We start from the raw sequence: 23445 nt of genomic DNA on the forward strand, positions 1-23445 counted from the left end.
CAGGCCATGCGACAAGGGGGTTGTAATGTTTCCAATCGCCACACGTGAGTATTTCAGTTTTTGAAGCATTCAATTTGAGATGGCTCCAGATCATCCACTGATCCACGGCTCTGAGACAGCTGAAAATTGGTGATTTTCCAATGTCTTTGGGGCATTCCAGTTGAAGGAGTATTTACGTGTCATCTGCATAGTTATAGCACGTGATGTGAAATGTATTGATCAGTACTGGTGATGACTTCATGTAGATGTTGAAAAGCATGGGCGAGATGATAGAACCTTGAGGGACCCCTGCTCTTATGGAGTATGGTTTGGACGAGAAAGGTGGGGTATGGATGACAATAGTTCTGTTTCGAAGGTAGGACACGATCCAATCTAAAGCAGTTCCCTCTATGCCGGCTTTGTCTTTGTTTCAGAGTGTCATGGTCAACCGTGTCAAAGGCAGCTGAGAGGTCCAAGAGGAGTAGCGCAGCAACCCCGTTGCGGTCGTCTGTATTCTTTAGGTCATCCCAGATGGCAAGGAGGGCAGATTCAGTGCCACTTCCCAGACAGAATCCTGTTTGGAAGTCTGAAAGTATGTCATTCTCTTCAATGAATTGTGACATCTGGGCGAACGCTGCTCTTTCTATCAGTTTGCCCAGGAACGGTCCATTTGTAATGGGTCTGTAGTTGTCAGGGTTCAGCGAGTCCAAGTTTGTTTTCTTCAGTAAAGGGCGTATGTATGACTTTTTGAGTTCTTCTGGAAATATTCCAGTAGCTAAGGAATCATTGATGATTCTTCTTACTGGAGTGGCAGCAGAGGTTGTTAAAAGAATTGTCTTGAAAGTTTGTGGCGGACTGGCGTCAGAAGAGCTGCCGGCAGGCCTGCTTGCTTTGACCAGGTCCATCAATTCATCGTGTGAGATGTGTTGGAAGGAACAGAGAGGCTTGATTAGAGCATTCTTGGTTTGTTGTTTTGTACAAGGGTTAGTGCTGGTGCTTTGTTTCTGTTTTAAGTACGATTCCAATGTGTCTGCTTTGTCCGTGTAATGATTTGCCAGTTTTTCTGTGAAATCTTGAGTAACAGGATGAGTTCCTTCTAGGCAATTTGGTTTGCGAAATTCATTGAGTATTTTATAGAATTCTTTATTTGCACATTTAGCGTTTTGAATTCTGTCTGAATAGTTCCTTTTCTTAGCTTTTTTTGATAGCCGACTTGTATAATCTGTTAATTTTTTGTAGGTGAAGTTTGTCTTGTTTGGCGTTTGTTTTGAGCCAGGTACGTTGCAGCTTTCTAATTTGTTGTTTTATGTCTTTTATTTCTATGTTTCTCCAAGGCGCTTTTTAGGTCTCGCCTACAGCATTGCTTTAGCAATGATTGTTTGGCGAGATTATAGTAAGGCTTTCAAAAGTCTACCCAAACTGCGGATTAGGTACAGTTCATGTGAGCTATGCACGTGCACATCGCCAGCCACATCGCACACCATTTGTCTGAGCCTCAGCATCAGACTTCAAAGGAAGCCGCTCCCCTGCCCCCGCCACGCAATGCCGAGAGCTTGTTCTCTTTCGGGCTCCTTCACTCCCTCTTTCTCTCTTTCTCATTTCCTGTGCCTCCTATCTGACTCCTGCTTGTAGCTCCCTTTAGCGCAGTTTCAGTGCTTTCTTATTTGCACAGGCAGCAGCATACACGAGCAGTCTCGATGACTGCATTGCATTCCTTTGCCTTCTGGGTTCCCATGTGATCCTTAATATGCTTTTTTATTGTAAAACAAAAGTTGTGTGAACGTGTTGGCACACAACCCATCTCCTGAATCGCAGCGTGTTTCATATTCCTTCCTGCGTATGTAATTTTTTTGGGATTACATACCCGAGCAGTCTTGATAGCACTCGTGAATTCCTTCAAACGCTGGGTCCCTGTGCCATCCTTATTATATTATTTTTATTCTGCCACCTTGAACTTAAAAGACAAACCTTTAAATAGCAGCTTAGTCCATTAATGAGTATGAATATTTGGAACCTCCTGAGGCACAGCCGGGAGTTGTAACTATCGCTTGCATTATTTTTTTTTAAAACTTGTGTGATATTGTGATTTTAAAAGCACTTACTGCTCTTCCTGGCACCTTGATCTTCCTGGCGCAGGCATCCCCGCACAGCGGAATTAGCGCTGACGCGGGAGAGTCTCCCTGAAACTTTTCGCCGCCATTACCCACGCCCAGCCACGGGACACGCCCACTCTGAGGCCACGCCCCCGCAACAACCCTTTAAAAGCGCGCTGAACACTAGCGTTGCATTTAATATTTGGAACCTCCTGAGGCACAGCCGGGAGTTGTAACTATCGCTTGCATTATTTTTTTTTAAAACGTGTGTGATATTGTGATTTTAAAAGCACTTACTGCTCTTCCTGGCACCTTGATCTTCCTGGCGCAGGCATCCCCGCACAGCGGAATTAGCGCTGACGCGGGAGAGTCTCCCTGAAACTTTTCGCCGCCATTACCCACGCCCAGCCACGGGACACGCCCATTCTGAGGCCACGCCCCCGCAACAACCCTTTAAAAGCACGCTGAACACTAGCGTTGCATTTAATATTTGGAACCTCCTGAGGCACAGCCGGGAGTTGTAACTATCGCTTGCATTATTTTTTTTAAAACATGTGTGATATTGTGATTTTAAAAGCACTTACTGCTCTTCCTGGCACCTTGATCTTCCTGGCGCAGGCATCCCCGCACAGCGGAATTAGCGCTGACGCGGGAGAGTCTCCCTGAAACTTTTCGCCGCCATTACCCACGCCCAGCCATGGGACACGCCCACTCTGAGGCCACGCCCCCGCACCCTATCCTCACTATAAATATGTGCAGCTACTGGAAGCGCAGCGGACGAGCGCAGCGGGTGCGACGTTTGCGCGCCGAAGGCGCACTTAAGGCAAGCTCCTCTGCGCTCGTCCGTGCCGAGTCCGGGCCTAGGGACATTCCCCTTATATCTCAGTCGCAAGAGCCCAAGCATTATAGTGTTGAAATCCTTCACAGCCTTAGGCCCCCTACTACGGACTGCCTTTTGCATCCCTATCACGCTGAAGACATTCCACAAACCTGCTCAAAATGTAGATCAATCCTTAAACCTAAGCTGGCCCCAGACCTGACACACGAGTACTGTATGTTTCTGCTAAACTGCAGATCCCTGCCTAAACACAGAACGGAATTTGCCCTACTACTAGAAGAACGCAAGCCGGACATAGTATTCCTGACGGAAACGTGGCTCGCCACAGACTCCGACCCTGCCCTAGTAACAGCCCTACCTCCAGGATTCCAAATCATTCGGCAGGACCGACCTGAGGGGAGAGGAGGAGGCATAGCAATCATTTATAGAGAACAGTTTCATTGCCGAGTTACCTCAGAAACAATCCCTGACTGTGAGAGCTTAGCCTTCAGTCTCGAACTCTCTCCTAATAACTGCTTCTCAGGAACACTAATTTACCGCCCCCCAGGCCCCCCTAAGCAGTTCCATAACCATCTTCCTTCGATTTTGACCGAACGCGTTAGTACTACATCTAATTTCACTCTGCTAGGTGATTTTAATCTTCGTTTTGACTCGGTATTGGATCATACAGTCACTACTCTCACAGATGACGTAGCTGCTCTACAACTTATCCAACACGTCAAAACCCCAACTCACGTTAAGGGCCACTTGTTGGACACTGTGTTCAGCAACTGTGCAGACCTCGTAGCTGGACCACCAGTCCCCCTCCCATGGACGGACCATTCACTGGTTCCCTTCACCTGGACCTCACCTAAGTCCCCTCCAACTGGACTTACGACAAGACTCGCCAGAGACTGGTCTCGTCTTCCAATTGACGAATGGACCATCAAGCTTGCCAGCAACCAACCCCTCTATAATGAGGATCCCTGTCAAGCCAATCAGGCTTATGAAGATTGGATCACACAAACTCTTGATGACACCCTCCCTAAAAGTAAAATCACGCTGAAACGCCCCCATAAAACCGCCCCCTGGTATTCAGAGGCTCTCAGGGACAAGAAACGCCAATGCAGAAAAACCGAAAGACGATGGCGTCTAGATTACTCTCTAGGAAATAAAATTCTCTACCGAAAGACAATCAATGACTATAAAGCAGAAATCAAAGCTGCCCAAGCTGCATACTTTTCAAATAGAATCATCCTAGCCAAATCAAAACCCAAAGAAATCTTTCAAATTGTGAAAAAACTTATTAAACCCCCACCCAGCCTGCACGAAACCAAATCTATAGCCCACTGCAATAACGTAGCAGAGTTTTTTCATCAAAAAGTCAACAAAATCTATTCATCCTTTCCCCCCACAGTTACCACCCCTCCAGTTCAAGCCTATACAACCATGGCAAACCCGTCACCTCAGCCTATACCCACTCTGGATCACTTCCCCCTTCTTGATCTTGTATCCCTAGAATCCACGGCTCGGAAAGTAAAATCTGGTTCCCCTGACGACCCAGCCCCGCCAGATGTCCTAATGTTAGCATCCCAGATCATACTGCCAACCATTATGGACGTCTTGAACGTATCCATCACCTCCGGCATTGTCCCTCCTGTGTGGAAACGGGCTATGGTCCGAGCATTGTTAAAAAAAAACAATCTGGATCCCTTCGATTTTAGTAACTATCGTCCCATCTCCCTACTCCCCTGGATGAGTAAAATCCTGGAAAGATATATTTATCTCCAATTGGTAAATTTCTTAGAAAACCACCAATTGTTAGACCCCACCCAGACGGGTTTTAGACCCAAACACGGAACCGAGTCCGCCCTCCTCATGGTTACTGAGGAATCCAGAAAAATCCTGGATCAAGGAGGATCAGTGGCAGTGATCCTCCTTGATCTTAGCACGGCATTCGACACGGTCAGCCACGATATCCTGCTGAACCGTCTGTCTAGTGTCGGAATCAAAGATAAGGGGAGTGAAAAATGAAAAACTGTGCTAGATATAGAAGCAATTCGGGAGAAATAAACCCTCTCAATGAAGGCAAAATGTAATCTCAAGCAAAACAATAGTATAATGCTATGGGGAAAATATTGGCAGGTACGAGTTATAATAGCTCATAATCACACAAAAAGTTAGTGAATTATAAGCCAATTACCTGTGGAAATGAATCTAAAGATGCTACGATATCTAGCACAGTTTTTAATTTTTTGGTACATTCATGTGACATCATGTGCTCTTTGGACTTTCATAATCTCTCTGATGCACGATCAGTGAAAATCATGATGACACTTTTGTCTTTATTTATCCAGGAACATCAATTGCCTGTTGTTGTTTTTTATCTTGAACGAGGATATCATCTGCTTGCCATCAGTATCCTAATGTAAGTCATCACCATTATATGTATTTACCCTGGAGATTTCAATGCATTATGATAACGATAACCCTTATGTTATCAATACAAGTTTCATTCACTTGCTGCTCATTACTTAGTAGATTAGACATTGTTGACAGTTGAGTACTACACAATCTAATGTAAAGACATGTCCATCCTGTGACATGTAGGGAACAAATTAGTAAGTCTGAACCGAATAGCATAAAGGATATTCTTGTTAGAGATATACAATGTTATGCCCTGGCTACCTACGTTTTACTAGAGAATGTATTTATGACTTGTATGTTTACATTATATAAGAATTGTATCTTATATATGCTTTTTATATATACTTTCAGATAATCAACTGTGACTCCTGAGAAAGGCGTTTTCCGCCGAAACGCGCGTCGAGTTCTTATTCGCCATTATACCTTAGGCACCATTTATGATTTAGGGTGTCTTTTTATTAAAGTGTTAAAATCTTGTTTTTAAATTTGTATGTATTAACTGTATATGTTCTGATTATTATATGCATATGTATTGTTTATTGTATGATCCTATCATATAGTCTGATATCTGCTCAGGTCTCTATATGATTTTTATTATGTCAATTAAAAGTATGTTTCTTTTTTAAATTGATTTTTGAATGTTCCTTTTGCTATAGGGTCAGATTAATTGTTTGCCTACTGGTTAGACTGCCTAGGAATTTTTCACAAACCGGAATCAAAGATAAGGCCTGGCTTTGGTTCAAATCCTTTCTGAAGGACCGTTCCTTTCGAGTCTTCGATGGGGAGTCAGCGTCCACTAGTAGACCACTAAAGTGCGGGGTCCCACAGGGCTCCTCTTTAAGCCCCGCACTTTTCAACGTCTATATGAGACCATTGGCTGAGGTCGTCCGTCCATTTGGGGTCAAGATTATTTCTTACAAGGACGACACTCAGCTGGTGGTCTCATTGGCGCAAGAGGTCGAAACGCCAATGGCAGGCGGACTTAGAGAGTGCCTAGAGGAGGTAAAGAGATGGATGTCCTCATCATCTCTCAAACTAAATGGAGACAAAACGGAGCTGATGCTCCTGGGCCCCTCCGACCCCAGTTTCTTCAACTGGCTGAGGCCCCCCAGTCTAGGCACCCCTCCGGCACCTAAGGATAACATCAAGAGCCTTGCGGTGTGGCTGGATAGATCTCTTTCATTCAACATCCAAGGCACAAAACTCTCGGCTACCTGTTTTGGCCTTCTTAGAATGTTAAAAAAAATTCTTCCCCTTCTACCTATGGAATCTAAGCAGGTAGTCATTCAGGGACTGATACAGTCCCGCCTAGATTTTAACAACGTTCTTTATCTCTGCGCTCCTGATTACACCCTTCGCAGACTTCAGACAGTGCAGAACTGTGCGGCTCGCACGCTGCTTCAGCTTCCTCGCAGGCAATCAGTAAAAGCCGGACTGGTCAGCCTTCATTGGTTGCCAGTGCGTCAGCGAATCCTCTTCAAGGCCATGTGCATTGCCCATCAGGCCTTCTGGGACACAGGTCCTATGATCACCCGTGATTTAGTCACCCACTACCATCCCAGCAGAAATCTCCGCTCTAGCCAGGCCTTTATGACCTTGGCCCCAAGAATAAAAAAGACTAGGTCTGGCGGCAGGACGTTCACCTATAATGCATCCAGGACCTGGAACACCCTCCCCCTTCATCTCAGAGCCAACCCCAACCTCTCCTCATTCCGCAAGCAGTTAAAAACATTCCTATTTCACCCCCCTCAGTAATTTTTCTGTTTAGCTACTCCACCAGCCCATCTCTGTTGGTTCCTCAGCGCTTTCCATCAGTCTGAGTTTAATGTGTGTCTGCTCTAATAGGGCAGACAAATACACAAAACACAGCGTCTATATTCTTTCTTTACCATTTCATTCTCCTCTGTTGGTGTGCGTCATCAATGAGCTGGGCGAAGAGTCCTCCGCCTCCCACCGCAAGATGCAGTCGCTTATGTGAGGACTTACTGGGTAAGTGTTGACATTTTTCTTTTATACTTGCCTTGTTCCTTCGTTGTCCCTTTGTAGCCTTTTTCGTTTGTTTTATTTTTTTCTGCAGTCTGGCTCTCTTCTAGAAGGCCAGTAACTTCACCGAAGGGTAACGTAAAGTTCACTTAAAACTTAAACCAAACACGTTCACAAAGTTCTTCACTGTAAAGGCATTTTCTAAGGGGCATGTTACGGTTTTTAAAGTTCTGCTAATAATTTTGTCCTCCTATCAGTCTCAAGCACCTCCGTTGCTCCCTCACCCTGCCGACTAACCATTGTTCTCCCCACTGTCTCCTTTGTTGCTCACCAACACCTAGTGGCACTGCTTTTCCCCTTTCCTCCACGTGCTACTGCTCCCCTTCCTCCTCGCACTGCTGCTAGCCCTACTCATCGCACAGCCCCCACTTCTCTTCTCCCTCGTCAACACACTACTGACCCTCTTTTGTTTATTCACATTCCATTTCTTTTCAAAAACTTCTCCAACCTCCCATAACTGCCCTTCATCAGCTTTCCTACTTTTTTTCTACCTGATTGTTCTTTTTTCTGCACCGTCGTAAGCCCCCCGACTCCCTGACATTCAGCGCCCCTCCTATGATTTTGACTTCTCGACTCGCTGAAAAGCTTTCTACTCCAGGAGACATTACTGTGCTGTTCCCTTCCACCACCATTTATTGTACTGTTTGTGTTGGACCTCATAGCACTCACTATTCAAACTTGTGATCTAATAACTACTTTGGCACTTTATTAAAAAGTTAAAAAAAATAAGTACTAGCAGCCTGAAGGCACCGCAGCTCCATCTGAGGGTGGTAAATGAACATATCATAACAATATATTCACTCATCACATAGGAATATTACCCACCAACCCAACACACCTCTCTTTAGCTTATAACACAACCCCCACACACACACAACCACACACAACCCCACACACACAACCCCCCACACACACAACCCCACTCCCACACAACCCCACAAACAGACAACCCCACACACACAACCCCACACACACAGCTCCACAACCCCACACACACAACCCTACACACACACAACCCCCCACACACAACCACACAACCCCACACACATGACCCCCCCACACACACAACCCACACACACAACCCCACACCACACAACCCCCACACACAACCACAACCCCACACACAACCACAACCTCACACACACACACAACCCCCCACACCACACAACCCCCCCACACACACACAACCACAACCCCACACACACAACCCCACACACACACAACCCCACACACACACAACCCCCCCCCCACACACACCCACACACAACTCCATAACCCCCCACACACACAACCCCCCACACACAACCACACAACCCCGCACACATAACCCCATACACACAACCCCCCACACACACAACCCCATACCACACAACCCCCCACACACATCCACAAACACACACAACCCCCCACATCCCACAACCCCCCCCACACACACAACCACAACCACACACGCGCAAAACCCCACACACAACCCCACACACACACACAACCCCACACACACACAACCACATATAGCTTTAAGCTACTTGACCCATGTTAGAGTTTCTTTTATGGAAGACTCTGACCGCTGACGCCTTTCAAATTTTCTCTTTACTTAAATCAGTTTAGGGTTGTCCCTTTAGAGTAGTGTAGAGACAGATAGAGGATCTATGCTCTTTTCCAATGACAAATTGAGACTGATACAGTTATGTACTGGCCACTCCAGCCTCCATGCTGCAAGAAAAATACTTTGAGGGCCTAGCCCCTAATGTAACCCGACCACATTGCAGTCAGGGATAAACATAAGGTTCCAGACAAAGTTGGTTCCAAGAGAAAGGGTCCAATAAGTAAAGCATCACTAAAATTAATCACTATACTCACTGCTTTACATACTATAGGACACTATTCCAGAGAAGCAGTCGTGGTAGGTATAAAGAGCACCCCCTAGCCCTGATGAAATGCCATTGAACAGATTGGTCTAATATAGGAATGAAACACATAGACAGTTTTATATATATATAAAGGGTAGTAACTTGTCCTTCCTTGTTTTTATAGTTGTTATAAGGAGACAAAGATTAAACTGATGCTAGGTCACCTCAGACGATTGAAATCTTTCAAGGGTTTTCTAGGCAAAACCAGGAAGCTCTGCTGATGGTTCAACATTGTAGAATATTGGAGATTCGAACTGTGCTAGACTTCAACTGGCTCACATCAAACGAAAGCTCCCCACAAAGTTGGAACTCTTGCTCAACAAAAAAGCTGATTCACAGGGAAGAGGAGGATCAAGTCCAATGATGAAGTATGCCACCAAGGGTGGATGAGGGCCCGGCATCCTGAATAAGCAATTGCAGTAGGTGTTAAGCCTCCCTTTTGCTGGCAGCTAGTTCAATTTCTAGTACACAAAGTCCTTTTTTCTGGTCCCAGTATAAATGTTTGGCTTTGGAGCATAAACATACAGACCTAAAAATGTCTCTGTATTTGTGAAATTAGATTTTTTTTATGTTTATAAACCAGCTGTATTGCTCACTCACATTTTGTAAATTATTTTATGGTGTTTCCTGAGAAATTAGTATTACAGACACTCCTGTCCTATAGAAACTATCTATGCCCACATCTGAACATCCACAAGATGACTCGCAAAGGCCAGTAAAACAGACACCTCTGATTTAATCTCTGTTGAGTGACAGAATATGAGCAGAGATGGGGAACTGTGTTGTATTGTGTTGACCTCATGTCTGTGTCCCTTGACTTGGATTCTGATGGTTTTCAGATTTCATGTATTAATTTGAAGTGAACATTCTCTGGACAGTGAGTTGTCTCCTGACTAGCCAGGGAGTGTCCGTGCTTGCTTGCTGTTCCGTCCGTGGTAAAAGAAGGTATGCCTTACCTGGTTGGAGTGATCCTTATCTTCTTTAAAACAATTTTTATCGACGAGCTGGTCAGTAGGAGTATTACAAGGACGTGAGAAGTAAGGGCATGAGGAAGAAGAGACCAAAAGCGACTTTTGAGGTTGATGTGCGTTCCATCCTCCTTATGGTTCATACGGGTACCGTGTGTACCATAATTACAAAGTATGTATTTGAGCAAGAGTGGGAAGTTAGGGTGTTGAGTCCAAAAGATATCTACCTGAGAGGTTATCAAGTGGTGTCTATTGACATCGTCGGGTACTTTGATGCCCAAAAGCAGATTTCCAAAAGTTCCATACATGGGAAGATGTACATGGCAGATCAAAGACCCCCTAATTTAGGATGGGGTCACCAATATGAGCTTCATGTAATCGTGGAGCCTAGGGTTCCCACACAGGTGATGGTGGATGAGGATGGAAGTCTCATGGACATTTTGCGTGGGGAAGATGTTGTGTTTCAAGAGAAGTTGGGACAACTGAAAGGGTATGTACACAGGAATGTGCTGAGGAAGGATGCAGTGCCAACACAGCATAAGTTGAGAAGGGTGCCAATTGTTGTACGAGATGAGGTTAAGAGCTTGATAAGAGAGATGTTGGATGGAGGTATCATGGAACCTGTGGAGGCTTCAAGCTGGGTGTCTCCAGTGGTGATTACTAAGAAACTTGATGGCAAACTCGGGTTTTGTGTGGACTTGAGGTCACTCAATCAGTGTGTGATTGTTAATACGTCCCCCTTGAGAAACTTTGGGGAACTGGTCCCCACATTGAAGGATTTTAGATATTTTTCTAAATGAGACCTCAAAAGTGCTTACCATCAGATAAAACCGCACAAGGAGTCTAAGCACTTAACAGCTTTTATCACCACTGAGGGAACGTTCCAATTCACCCATATGCCGTTTGGTCTATCCTCGGTTGCGAATGTGTTCCAACGCACGGTGTCAGAGATTTTTAAAGGTTTTGACAATGCAGTATATTTCCAAGATGATATTTTGTTTTTTGGAAAAAATTGCTGAGGGGGGTTTGACTATGCAAAAGGAAAAATGTTTGTTTCTGGTGGAGCAAATTGAGTACTTGGGGCATACCATATCTGCGTTGGACATTAAACCAAAAAGGAACTTACCCAGTGCCATCGAGATGGCGCCTGCACCGACAGATAAAGAACAATTGAGATCCTTTATGGAGTTCATTGAATATTATTCAAAATTAGTGGAAACTTTTTTGGACAAAACTGTATCTTTAAGAGTATTGCTTAAGAAGGGCAAAAGTTTTGCACGGGGGAACAACAGAAAGAATGTTTTGCCAACATAAAAAAAGAGATTTGTGAGGCGAATGTGTTAGCTCCTTTTGACATAGAATCCAGATCTATAATCACTGTTGATGCCAGTGCCACGGAGTCAGGTGCTATTCTAGGTGCTATTCTCTCTCAAAAACACCAAGGTGGTGAGAGGGCAGTGGGCTTTGAATCCAGAACTCTCATGTATTCTGAACAAAATTATTCAGTTATAGAGAAGAAAACGTTGGCTGCTGAATTTGATTTTTTTTAGTTTTCTGTAGCGCGAACCAGACCCAAGATAGGATATCAGAATGCTTTACATAAAGAGAGCAGGGTGTACACATTTAATGGAGAACATTGCATACAAAAAATAAATAAATAAATAAAACATTATATAAAACAGTGAATAGCAGCATTGAGAATTGTTCTGAACAAGAAAGTAAGATCAAGTTCCTGCGGGTCTTAACTTCGCGGTCTCAGTGACCCGAGAGTAGAGGTAGTTAGGAGGTTGTAGAACTGGTGTCGTGATTGTGCAGTTTAAGGAAGGAATTTGCTCATCAAGAATAATTTTGCTTCCTTTTTGAAGAGAGGAGTAGAGGAGATTTTTCTGATGTTTGGTGGAAGCGAGATCCATATTCTTGGCGCTGCTCCGGGGAATGCTCTGTTGGAAGTTTTAGGCTTCTTGAAGCATGCGGGTTTCAGGAGTAGATTGCGCTCCTTGAGTGTCTGTTTCCTCCCGATAAGGTAGGTTTTTAGGTCTCGGACCGTCGCACTGCGTAGCAGTGGGCGGAGTCCGAAGATTTTATGTTTTTGAGTTAGGGGGGCTTGAACCCGTCTCTCTCCCCATTGGCTGGCTTCCTAAACGGAGGCCAGCCATTGGAGGAGAGGGGCGTCACTCCAATAAAGCCCCGTCTCTTTCGGATTCGGGGCGTGTTTTTGGCGTTCTTTCGCCCTGTGGCGTAATCCGTCACTCAGAACGCCAAAAATACGCCCCCGATTCCGAAATTTATGGGCAGCCGCCATTTTTTTTTCTTCTTTCTTTGCTATGGATGAGCAATCCACACACAGAGACTCGTCTCGGACCCCCCCCAGACTCAACTACAAAGCAAACAATGCATTTATTAGGGAAGGGGGTAACCTCCAAACACCTCACCCCCAACCCCTCCACAAATACGCCACCGGACTGTATGTCACTCGTAAATCTAACCCGCCGGTGTTGTCAACAATAATATGACAGCTGGTACTGTGTTTATACACGCCAGAGACATGTGCAGACTCCACGACCAATGAGCACTTCTTATTTCTTAGCGACGAAGTAGGATTGGCTAAGGGACAGCTAATGCTCCAATCTTAGGTCCCCTTACACTATTCGAGACCCTAATACTTCCAGACCATTCCAGATTATGCTTAGTCCTGCCATTGGCTGTTATGAGACCCGGAAGTACTAACTTTGTGTTTAGTGCCACAGGAGGTAGGTGATTGTGTAACAGCTGGACGTCCCTTCCCAGCATCACCCTCTGTTTCTAGCTCGCAAACACACCCTTCAGTGAGACAAACCTGTACGTCCAGGATCAGGAGAACACAGTAAGATGTTAATCGCTATTTTCCTCTTTACATCCCCATCAGCATCCCTGCCTCAGTTACAGAGAGCAGCGCTACAACGGGTTTTGCCGTCTTAGCTGCCAAAATAGTAGTTTTTCTTACATGTGACACCGTCAGCTAGCAGGACACGGCTTTTTACACAACAGCTCATTCATACGGAGATGTTTAGTGCAAGCCTACAGTATTAAAGGAGAAGGAACGAGTCTCAGAAAGTAGCAGGACTGCTGAAGGTGTCACGCATGAAAAGGGACCGCTTATCAGCTATACCTAGATTGTGTTCATGACCGGGAGTAGCACAATGACCTACGAGCCCTATAGAACCGAATTTCCAGATACACGCGTTTACAAAACGTGTCTACCTCACAGGCACACCGTACATTATCTGTAATATGTGTTCACCTAACCAGCAGACTGTACAGTGTATGCAGCATTTGTTCAGACAGAACACTGTACGGTATCGGGAGGAAACAAAGTGAGCTGCCAGCCGATGCTGAGTCTTTACACCCACCGCAGCGCATTCCAGCTGCAAGATTTACTTACCCTTGGTCAACAGTTGTCTGCATACCTGGCAACTTCTTGACTTTAAAATGGGGCGAATTTAGTCGTTTAGGAGGGTGATCTTTTTAAGGTAAATTAGGAATGGACACTTTTTTTGGAGGGTGATGCAGTTTTGAAAACTGGTGATCATATTACGCATGGTCTTGGACTGCCGGCCACCTCCCCCCTTAAAACACTGACTGAATTACCCAACTCAACCAGTCAACACATGGGGGTCTTTGGAAGTCAAGGGGGGGTACAGGGCCCCCCCCCCCTGGCCGTATTTATTAAAATATAAAAACAAATCAAAAATTGTAATCAAATAAACATTTCTGACAATTATTAAAATGCACACTTTTCAGAAGATTAGATTGACATCCGTTTCGACATGGTATGATGGGCTAACCTTAACAAATAGCTAGTACAGCGTGTTTCCTAACGTAATCTAATCATCCTGAAAATTAAACTGCATTCTAATATTTTTAATAAAGTCCTACGGCAAGGTCGCCAAACGGTGTCAGATCCTTTTACAGCTGCGCTCTCACGTTGAAGATGCGCATGCGCAACCCAGGGCACGTTACACCCACGTGCGCTCCCTGAACTCCATTTAACCATAACAGGAGGGCCCAGACACTCGCGCACCTTAGTGACGTCATAGTGTTGTGCGGGGTGGCTACCAGCCTGAGGAAAGCGTAGACTCCCTCCCCCGCACCCTTTAAAACGGGATATCATATCCTGCCCCTGAAGTTCTGAGAGAGACCAATGGCCCCTCCCGCGGGCGGCCCCTTTCGTGAATGGGTCCGCCCCCCCGTAAGGACCTTAAAATGCTGCTCACCGATTAATGACCTTACCGCCAGACACACATAATAAATACGACATTGCTATTCTAAAAGGAAAAAGGCCTAAGGAGAAAATTGTTAATACACAGCAAAGCACAAAACATATACATATACAGATACTCCTGTAAGCGGGAAAAAAGGCCTAAGGAGAGAATTAGTTAAATATCACGGCACTGCACAAAATATTTACATCTGTACTACCTTCCAGTAAACAGAAAATTCAAGGCCTACTGGATCAAACCCCCTAACCTATAGTCCGGCACATTGACAAACCTGATTCTTACCATTTGCCAGGCCCCAAGGTCTGCTAACAAGGGATGGAGGGTGGGGAAAATTACACGGCCCCACGGTGGGGCGAGGAGCGAGCCTGGGAGCGCGGGCACAAAGAGGCCGCTTCCCGCGCTCCCCAGGCTTTTAACCCTTTCGCCGCCGCGACCCCGCCCCCTCGCCCCGGAAGCACACAAGTACTTCCGGGGCGAGGGCGCGGGGCAAGCGGCCCCGAAAGGGACGGGGTGTGGGAGGGGCCGGGCCCCGCCATGCTTGCGTGGGGGCCTATTGGCCCCCCCTTGTATCATGGTCTTGGACTGCCGGCCACCTCCCCCCTTAAAACACTGACTGAATTACCCAACTCAACCAGTCAACACATGGGGGTCTTTGGAAGTCAAGGGGAGGTACAGGGCCCCCCCCCTGGCCGTATTTATTAAAATATAAAAACAAATCAAAAATTTTAATCAAATAAACATTTCTGACAATTATTAAAATGCACACTTTTCAGAAGATTAGATTGACATCCGTTTCGACATGGTATGATGGGCTAACCTTAACAAATAGCTAGTACAGCGTGTTTCCTAACGTAATCTAATCATCCTGAAAATTAAACTGCATTCTAATATTTTTAATAAAGTCCTACGGCAAGGTCGCCAAACGGTGTCAGATCCTTTTACAGCTGCGCTCTCACGTTGAAGATGCGCATGCGCAACCCAGGGCACGTTACACCCACGTGCGCTCCCTGAACTCCATTTAACCATAACAGGAGGGCCCAGACACTCGCGCACCTTAGTGACGTCATAGTGTTGTGCGGGGTGGCTACCAGCCTGAGGAAAGCGTAGACTCCCTCCCCCGCACCCTTTAAAACGGGATATCATATCCTGCCCCTGAAGTTCTGAGAGAGACCAATGGCCCCTCCCGCGGGCGGCCCCTTTCGTGAATGGGTCCGCCCCCCCGTAAGGACCTTAAAATGCTGCTCACCGATTAATGACCTTACCGCCACAGGCCAGGTAGTTTACCGACTATCTGGCCCCCCCCCCAAACCGCCTACACTGAAAGGTCATAACTTCCTAATCCAAAAACCCTCTACCCCTGCTATTTAGTTCCCTATCCCTAGGGCATCCCCGACTCGGTCCACTGGACCCCCCACCCTGTGAGTAGAGCCTCTAATAAACGTCAACCCCTCATTATCAGCCGACTGTTAGTCTACTTGGTCCTGAGATGACCCCCTGTGGGATATTCTGCGATTAATGTGTATGAAATAGTTTCTCAAACCAAGTGTTGATCCTCTTTATCGAGTGATTCTTCACCGAGTGACTCCTTGCACTCGCCTAGTCTCCCCCCCCCCCTTTTACGTGCAGCCTGGGGAAAACTGAGCCCCCCCCTCTATGGTGCAGTCTGGGTCCTATCATCGTTACCCCATGTCCTAAAAATGAATGAGGGTGTGGGGGCACGCCTCTCGAGGCTCCCTGCAGATGCTATGACCGGGGGTATCCTGGTACTACCATTCTACCCTTCCCACTGGCATACTGTACAGTCCGCTAACCATCCACACCTAGCCACTACGCTCTGGAAAATGTCAAGTGTATGGTACTACTTTTACGATGGAAATCCCTACTTCCTGAACAGGGGAAATGAGGCGTTGCAGAGGCCTATCATTCCTGGGGTTTCCTAGGCCAGGGATGCACCCCCTTGTGTACTGTCCCATCTCTACCGTTGTCACTACCAATTGTTGACTATGCATATACCATGCTGACACTGGTGGCCCTGCGTGCACAGGCGCCGTTACTGGAGGTATACAATATCCTGTTAAGGCAAATACTGCCATTTTTGTGAAACAACATCCTGCTACATTACTGCCACCAGCCCAATTAGGGGCTTACACACCGAAACAATCAACTCTGTGTTGGCACCTCCTGGGTCTTTTGATCGCTCGCCCATCACACTTGCGTTGTTGTTTGCCATCCTCTACCTGACGTAAGCATCCCTTGGGCTGTCCACCTGTAGCAGCTGTTGTGATGCGGAGCACTCCAGATATCCACCATGGACCCGGCCATACATAAATGAAAAAGATAAACACAAACCATTAGTGTTTCTGGCGATAACTGCTGTACACGTGCTAGTCTTACATTGCCATCACTTGCTACGTTTGAGATACAATTAGCGTCAGATGCATACTGCTAAACACTTCCGACTAAGTGTTGAGCATAACCTTAGTTTGTGTCCCCTGTAGCGTGACTGTATAAGTGTTACGAAGAGTGCCCTGTAAAATGGCCTTCATTAACGAATACTACCCAGTGTGTAGTGCAGTGACACAAAGCATGGAGTACCCAGTGCATACCATAGCGCCCTCATGACTCCTTAAGGATGATTAGGATATCAGTTTAAAAGGAACAGTCAGTTTGTATTGGCACCCACCCACCCAATCACAACTTGATGAGATATACGTATTCTAAGTATCGAACCCCTCGCGCCTGACTGTTGGCTACGACCGTGGCTGCCAGTGGTAACGCGTAATATAACTAAGGGGCAACCATCACCTATATGTATTATTCTTATGATAACAGACTGAGCATCATTCCCTTAACAGGTTGCATGTAACAGGTGGCCCTCCAGCTGCCACACATGAGTTTCCAATCAATTCATAGTATACCGCCACCTCTCGTAAATCATGATGCAACATTAGTTTCAACAGATCAGGGTTTAATGTGTTACCGTTCATTAACCCATTCTGCCTCCCCCAGTTCAGCCCTGGTCATATGCAAATCTGTCCGACCCCCCCTGCCCATATAAGAGCACCAGCAGTATCCGCGATGGTATTTAGGCATGGTCACGACCTTCCTTTTTAGATCCCCTCTACTATAGTGAGTCCTTTGCTAGCTATATGTCCTCTGAGAAGATTACCTGAAACTAATAGGCATACTATGGAATGTCAATTTCCTGGCTGACATTGGTACGGCTGACTCAAATAGGCAGTAAAACAGGGGGCGAAGAATTTAGTGCCAAATGCTGTTAAGTAGACACGCAAGTGCACACAGGTGACCCAGAACTAGTATTGTCAATATTCCTGATAGATATATCCCTTACGCAGCCACTTTACCATGTTACCGTTTGCAAGTAGCATTACCTTGTTCCGGGGGCGTCAAAGGTTTTTTACCACTGAAACCAGGCTTAAATCGCACTGTGCCTAGTAACTTGTGCTGCACATTTCATAGTTTTGTCCTGTGATCAAAACGAGGCCTACAACCTAGGCAAGTACGCACGCAAGTGTAACTTGAATCAGCAAGCCCACAGGTGACCCCGAACTAGTATTGTCAATAATACCGATAGATATATTGATTACATCGACCACTCTGCCATGTTATCGTTGTAAGTAGCATTAGCTTGGTCTGTGGGCGGATACCCAGGTGAAGTAGACACACAATATTGTTTTACTGAGATCCCTCCTGTTGAACCGGACAGGATCTACAACAGAATTCCCCGCACCCAGAAAGAAATATTGTGGGGTGGCGGGGTTAGTGCAAGGAGGGTGTTAAACAGGGAGCAGATTACAGTGCCCGCCCAGCAATGATGGTTACATTGTCCATTTACCAAATAATAGCGACCACGACTGTCTTGTCGCTGAGTCAGAAAGGAAAAACAAAGGGCACAGTAATTGTCATCCTAATGTCACAGCATTTAACCCATGTGGGCAGCTTTTCATGCTCCTTGCACTCAACCAGTCTGACAAATGATCGTTTAAAGTGTTTTTGCCCAAATGTTGGTATACAATGGGCAGCATCTCTGAGAGTAGAATTAACCTATTAAATGCATTTAGATACAGTGCATCTAATCTAAATATATATTTTAAAGTGTGTTGATTATCCTGCAAATCTGTCATGGATACAGCCCTCCTGGGCCTACATTGGACATTCTTGATTTAAAGAAAGAGATAAAGGTCTTCCAATTTCAGCAGGCAATTATTTGTGGCCCTGAACCCTCCTTTTGATTCACTTGTGAGCTAAAAGCCCCACTGCCTTATTGCTATCCCTGGTAGCAGGTGGTCACCCTGGCCAACTATTTACTGAACCCACTTGCTTGTAAACAGGTGTGATAGGATGTGGGATAGTACTCTACCTACCCACACTATTCTACTTAAAAGTCCCAACGTCTTATTGCTATCCCCAGTAGCAGGTGGTTACCCTGGTCAACAATTTACTGGACCAACTTGCTTGTAGAACAGGTGTGATAGGATGTGGATAGTACTTTTCCTACCCCACTACTCTACTTAAATGAAAATTCGCCAACATCAGCGGCTGGCCGTTGCTGGTAAATTGAGCCCAAAAACCCGCCAAGCCGGGGAATTGACTCCTGGTCCCGGGCTAGACCTCTGCATCAGGGTCTGCCACTCTAACCCTTTGAGCCTGCTGATGTTTAAAAGGTACGATCCATACTTGTTGGCCGTCGGTGGTGTAGGGAATCCACTGCTGTAAGCATCCGGCCGTGGTGACTAATGGCCAGCAGTGTCCCAATCGCCATTTTTTAGATTATGTTGATCTGCCCTCCTTACCCTTTCTTTGTCTAGCCCATTTCGCCTTGCCCTGTACTGCATCTAATAAGTTATTGGCCCCCACTGGGTATCATAACGTTATTAGGCTTTTTTGAGCCCCCAGACAGATGCCGCCTGCATCTTATTAACCTCGTGAGCGTCCAGGAAGTGCACATTCCTCCCTAAGAGAATACTTCAAGAAGATCAGAAAATCCCCTCCCGCCAACGAGGGGCAGCGGAGGAATCGAAAATGCATGACCACACGGCGAGCGCGCCGCTGTGCCACCTACGTGCCCAGCGCACTCGAGGAGCCTGGGACGTACCGCCCAGGGCCCAGGTCAATACTCCTATAAATGCTTCCACATAATACAAACATTAAAAGCGAAATGTGCCCCAGTCTCTTAAACGGTTACTACCAGAGCTTTAAAATGTGGTACTCCCTACAAACAACTTTACATTATAAATGTCTAAGCTTCCATCAAACTTATATTTGTCAAGTCACATTATCCCATATAATTGCTTGTACCTGTAAAACGCACAACAAATATATAAATGTTGCCATATTAAAACATAAAACAATGAAACAGGCAGAAGAAGCCAGCACTGCTAACAACATCATTAGAAAAAAGGCTCAACCTGATATCGGGCATCCACATACGTTAAAAATGCCCCCCTCATTGCAAAGCAGAAGCATCAGGCAAGGGGAACAGTTATCAGCACGGGATCCGAACCCGTGACCTTGTAGTTATTAGCACTGCGCTCTACCCATTGAGCTATTCCGCCCCCATCAAAAACACCTCGGCGCTACCTCATGAATTTGTATTGCTCACAATTGTCACTTTTACTTCATGTAACTTGTCGTCACATGCCAATCTGAAACCTTGGCAGCTATGGTTTTATCTAGCATGAACATGACCCGAATCGGGTACCAGGGCGCCTTACATAGCACCAGTTATATTACATAAGGACCCACCGATGGGCTTGTTCAGGTTTTGCCTGACACCTTCATTTTTGCAAATTATTTGTAATATTTATTGCCATGAATTTTGAAGTCTTATTCTGCAAATAATTGTATGGAATAATCAGACGGTTTCTTTCATGTCATTTCTACAGTTCAAAGCCTACAGTTTGAGGAGCATTTGCCCGTATACACGTGTAAAACAGTTTTACAATCAATGCACTAAGCACTTTGTAACCAATCTAAAATAGCTATTATATAACCCGATTTCCTTGCATAACTCTATGTGCATAGTCTGTAGTCACTTTAAATCACAAGTAGATGTGTCCACTAAATTTGACCGATGAAATGCTTAGGGGTACTGAGGCTGCTGTTTCATCACTTGCACTCACTGCATAGAGCGGGCGTGTTTCTTGGTGGCCTTGAGATTAAGTGAGTTGCCCAGACTAACAGGATGTTTAGCGTCAATACCGAGGCTCGAAACCACATCCCCAGTTCGTAAATCGAGCACCAACAGGTCTCCCTACCGACAAGCAGGCACATCCTGTGCCGAAACATTCCAGCCCTTTAAGAAAGCGTTTTATAATGTGGTACTATTGTTGCAAGAATTTCCCGCAGAATGAACGTGCTCTTAATCCCGCATGAATGTGAAGCTAGTACGTCTACACGGCCCCACGGTGGGGCGAGGAGCGAGCCTGGGAGCGCGGGCACAAAGAGGCCGCTTCCCGCGCTCCCCAGGCTTTTAACCCTTTCGCCGCCGCGACCCCGGAAGCACACAAGTACTTCCGGGGCGAGGGCGCGGGGCAAGCGGCCCCGAAAGGGCCGGGGTGTGGGAGGGGCCGGCCCCCCCTTGTATATCTATCATTTTGTTTGTCAGGCGGGAGAATAATGGTACAAAAAGCGTGTCACCCGCCAAAATTCGGGAGAGTTGAAAGGTATTTGCCCGTCGCTGACCAAAGAGCACTTGAACACTTGTCACATTAGCACACTGCTGCACAACCAGCAGCATGCACCCTATGCGTCTAGTTGAGAAACATCGTGAGCGTTAGGCTGCCAGATGACCCAAAGTCGCCCCAGACGTTATGGCCTTAGGTTTATTTTTTGCAAACCATGTTGTTGTTGTTTAGAGCAATCGGTTTCAGTAACAAGAATCTAGTGTTCAGCTACCTAAATATCGAGAGTTAAATAAAGGTACAGGGCTGCCTCATTGCGTCTTTAGTGACATGGAGCCATCTATTCATTTTATTTGCAGGATTCAACACCGTCCATTATGAACCAGTGGCCACGCAGTGATTTGGTAATACCTAGGTTACATACCGCTTCAGCAAGCATCTGTAGCCGTACCATCTGTTATTTGAAGCTCTAAAATGAATCATTGGGGGATGGGCTCTACTCAGTGTCAAAGAGCTGCATGAATTGTTAACTTTAGCTTTGGGGTAGCTGAACCAGATATATTTTTAGATTACCGTTTGCAATTATTTCACAACCCTTATTTTTTGTTGTTGCATATAGAAGACTAAGAGATATAATGCGAGCCTGGCAGCACCGCGAAATCCTCTTCTCCAGAGAGCCCAATGTAATTTGCCTTTTTTTCAGCATAGAAACATTCTGGACCAAACAATCATAATCTACAACCAGGGGGTAATGTCCCAGGCCGCCCCCGACAACCGTTACCGCCAAACAAACATTAGTGCACTAGCTGTCTCCAAGCCAGAAACACTTGATGAAGAGGGACGTCTCTGCTCTGTATTCTCCCCAGGAAATGTACCATGATACTCCACTCCCCGAGGGACTCTACAACCAGGCATACACAGCATTGCCCTTTTCATACGGGTTATACGCAAAAGCTCCTTTGTTTCCAAAACCATGCCCCCCTATGAGGTCCACGCACCTTACATCTGTAATACTGCAATATCGCCTGTTGCCTTTGCCTTCAGTTCAGAATCTTGCTTTACAGTGGACTATCACTACTGTGGGCGTCTGCACACAACATGTGAGCTACCATCTCCTATGTTACGTGATTACCAAATAACTCCAGCAGCACACTCTACTTTAAGACCTTGAGCACACCTAACAGGAGTTTGTGTCCATGTCAAAGTACATGCGTCAACCTTCCAATTTTAAAGATATCTGATCGGGCATCCACAGTAGCACTACCTATCATCAGCCAATGCACACATATAAATCGGCCTGCACTTGATGTAACCAACTATTATACATCCCATTCAGCACCATCTTCCTTCATCTCACACGCATAATTCACATGAGTTATGTTATGCAGATTTGTAGAGCACACTATCACCCGGGAGGGTATCCTGGTGCTGAACACGCTGGTGCACACTTTGGTCCAATTTTTTTAAAGTGGCAGTATCCCATGAGTACCTCATTACAAGGCATACTTGGTGGCGCTATTTTCTCTGCGGAAACATACTCTGTAACTTTCCTGACTTACAGGTACCTACCTACCTGATCAGTGTGCGTCTCCAGCAGCACAATGTGTCTCCAGTTCAGGTTTGCATCCCAAAATGTACAATCTCTAAACATATTTGTTGTACCACTCAACTCCTGAACGAACAAACCAGGACTTGAGGGCATCGGAGCGCTGTGCACTGGCTGAGAATTACAGATGCTGTTTCACAAATAACAATCAGGAATCATCGGCGGTGTTGGGAGGTCCTCCTGTGGCTGTTTCCATGTCGGGCTGCCGTGGCTGCCTCCTCCAGGGTTGCAATCTTCCCGAAGACCTGGTAGGACGGGTTTGTGCCCGTTTTTTATTAGGTCGAGGCCTCGTCCGCACTTCTGTAAGCAGTGGGCGGAGCCGAAGATTTTATGTTTAGGTCGAGGCCTCGTCCGCACTGCTATAAGCAGTGGGCGGAGCCGAAGATTTTATGTTATCCAGTATGGGGGCTTGAACCCGCCCCTCTTCTCCATTGGCTGGCCTCGTAAATGCTGGCCAGCCATTGGAGGAGAGGGGCGTCACTCGGTTCTGGCCCCGGCTTGAGCGGATTCGGGGGCGTGTTTTTTTGCATTTTTTAATCAGTGACGTCATCCGTCACTCAGCAAAAAACACGCCCCCGATTCCGAAATTTTCGGAGCTTTGCGGCCGCCATTTTGCTGCTCGGTAAAACCAGGAGAGCAGTGTCTAGCGAGGACATGAGGTAACTATCCCTTGTCTAGACCTTGGTGCACGGTCGTCAC

The sequence above is a fragment of the Lissotriton helveticus genome, chromosome 9 (genome assembly GCF_964261635.1).
Source record: "Lissotriton helveticus chromosome 9, aLisHel1.1, whole genome shotgun sequence".
NCBI classification, from domain to species: domain Eukaryota; kingdom Metazoa; phylum Chordata; class Amphibia; order Caudata; family Salamandridae; genus Lissotriton; species Lissotriton helveticus.